Raw genomic sequence first — 3,038 nt, forward strand, 5'->3', positions numbered from 1 at the left:
CAGCACTTCCATACTCCCGGGAAACTTGGGTACATGCTGATGTATTTCTTCAGGTCCCGAATAGTTCGTTCCGCCAATAGATTAGCTGCTGGATGGCACGGGGCAGTGAATCTCAGTGTAACTCCACGTCGTTCTGTCCATTCCTGCAGTTTATGGCTTCGAAAGGCTGGACCATTATCTGACAACAAAACTTTTACGTTGTCAAACATTTTGCGGTTGAGCAATGAGATCACGCTGTTGGCGACCTCTCTTCTTGGCTTCGCTGCTGCCATCCTTGTGCACACATCCACGCACACAAGGAACGCTTGCGTTTTCTTCACACCTTCCGACTTCTTACGGAGTTCGGTGAAGTCTAGGTGAACAACTTCAAATAGTGTCCCTGAATGTTTTGGCAATGTCATCTTTGTGGTGTATGTATGAATTGCACCTTATTCAGTTGAAATTTGTCGCATGAGGGCAGATACATCTTCGCGCCTTGTTTCATGTGAGGATGTGAGGTCAAGGAAATCGCTTCGTGAGCTTCATCTAGTTTCTCGAAAACACATCATGTTCACCAGAATGAGGACTATTGTGGTACAGATCCAAGACTTTCAACGCAAGTGTGGGAGTCACTGTAACTTTCCCCGTCACGGTGGGCTGGAGTGCTTCAGTTTCTTTCTAAAGGTTCATGGCGTTTATTGGTTCTTGGTGAACTAAAATAGGCGTGACCGCCAACGTCGACATAGCTTCAACGTCATTCATGGAAGCTCCCGGGCGATGACTGACTTCAAAGTCAAGCAGCTGAAGCTCGTTCACTCAGCGTGCGATTTTTAGGGGCGAAGCACCTTAGGGCCCAGCCTTGTCCCTCCCTCGTCGTCGTTGTCCGTAGCTCTGCTTTGCATGGAATCCGCTAAGGCCACTGCGGTGCTCAAGGGCTATATAAGCGCTCGTTCCCGACGCGCACTCTCTTTCTGTCTTCAGCCATGGATGATAACGGTCACTTGTGATAACGGCGCGCCCGGTATCGATCAAAAAGGCATGAGTGGCGGCTCAACTGCAAACGGAGTCGAGGGCTCGCAAAGCTGCTGCAGCACGGCGACGCAGGCAACAAGCGGACCCGGAGCTGAGGGCTCGCGAAGCTGCAAGCAGCATGGCAACGCCGGCATGCGGATCCGGAGCTGAGGGCTCGCAAAGCTGCAGCAGTACGGCAACGCCGACAAGCGGACCCGAAGCAAAGGTGTCGCGAAGCTTGCGCTTGAACCGAGCATCGGCGCCACCAAGCTCAGGTATAGTATGCTTCCGGCGTTTTGCCGCCGCTTCCCGCGCTCTCGCGGCCTCTGGGTCCGCTTGCCGGCGTTGCCGTGCTGCTGCATTGATCACAAGGAAGTCTTAATGAAGGGAAAACGAATTCCGCACCTCAATACCATATACGACCAATAAAACAACATTGTATATACTGTACATATGTGTTGTCACTCATTTGCATGATTCCCCGGTGCTTCGCCCACTCATCATCATTTACTTCGTGGATGGGTGATTATCTTTTCTTTAGGTTCAGATGGTGAACCAACGAGATCTCGCGGATTATCAAACGAATAACAAGAAGCCGCAAGGGAATGCGAGAAGATGACACGCTCCGCACGGTCCAGGCGCTGGTGATCAGCAGAGTAACGTATATCATGCCGTATCACTACCACTAGCTAAACAAACGCGACCAAGAACAAGTCGATGCCATCATCAGAGGCGCGTACAAAACGGCCCTGGGTCTCCCTGTCGCCACCTCAAACGAGAAGTTAGCGGCTCTCGGGATCCACAACACCTTCGCTGAGCTGTCGGACGCGGTTGTGGCTCCGCAAAAAGTGAGACTACAGAACACGACGGCGGGCAGAGCCATCCTCCACCGGACCGGAATAGCAATGGAGCTCCGTGCCCTCGATGGGCAACGATCACTCCCGCCCGAGGTCAGATGCGAGATCAAGACGAACCCCATCACGAAGCACATGAGTGATGAACTCCACGAAGGACGACGCAAGGCTCGCGTCGACAGACATCGCCGACAAATGAAGGGTGACCCGTACGTAACGTACATGGTCGTGGCGGCGTACCATGAAGAGGGCCTCTTCGCGATAGCCGCCGTGAACGAGACTGACAACTCCTTGACTCTCGCGGCCTCCGTCAGGGCAGAGACCCCAGCTGCGGCTGAGACCATTGCCACGGCATTAGCAATAAAGCAACAAGACAGGGTGGGCAGGGAAGTTCATGTCGTTACTGACTCTCAATAGGCCTGCCGTAACATTACCAACGGAAGAACGCCGCTGCTGGCGGCTCAGATTCTAGGCCAGAGGCTGCAAGAATTCTGTCAAATCACGTGGGCACCGGGCCAAGCGGGACTGGAGGGGAACGAAAGAGCGAACGCCTTAGCTCGAGTGCTAATCAACCGAGCGGGTCTAAACCAATCGTCTCATCAATCCCAACCCTTTACCTTCGTGCCCCTGCCATCCAATTACTGCGATCGCCTCCAGATACAGCGGCTCAACCACAGAATTTCCCCTCCCCCTCAGAAAAAGCTCTGCAATGAAGAGGCAGTAACTCTCAGACTTATTCAGACTAACACATTTCCAAACTTACACAGATGCAGCAAAATGTACCCACAGACATATCGTGGCAATCGCCCCTGGTGTAGCAACACACACCCTACACTCTTTCACATCTCGTGGGGGTGCGGGGGCAAACCTCAACACTTAAATACGCCTAGCACGCAATTTGAGCGGGGGGAGATACAGCTGACCCGCAATACCTTGGCGGGACAAGAAGCTCTGGTCCAGTAAGTGCGTCGAGCAGCCATGGCCAGCAGAGTCCTGGAATGAGGACACCACCCACTCAAGAGCAACGACCTCGATGCGCCAAATAAATGTTACAGCGTAAGCTGTTAGAGCTCATTCCTATAGCCGTTTCGGTTCGCGATGGTGTCCGCCGCTACTGCCGCCGCCGCCTCCGCCGTTGGGGACTCTAACTACTGTCGCAGGAAATGCGAAAAAGTACCAGGTTCGCGCCGGGAT

The sequence above is a fragment of the Dermacentor silvarum genome, chromosome 8, assembly GCF_013339745.2.
Source record: "Dermacentor silvarum isolate Dsil-2018 chromosome 8, BIME_Dsil_1.4, whole genome shotgun sequence".
NCBI classification, from domain to species: Eukaryota; Metazoa; Arthropoda; class Arachnida; order Ixodida; family Ixodidae; genus Dermacentor; species Dermacentor silvarum.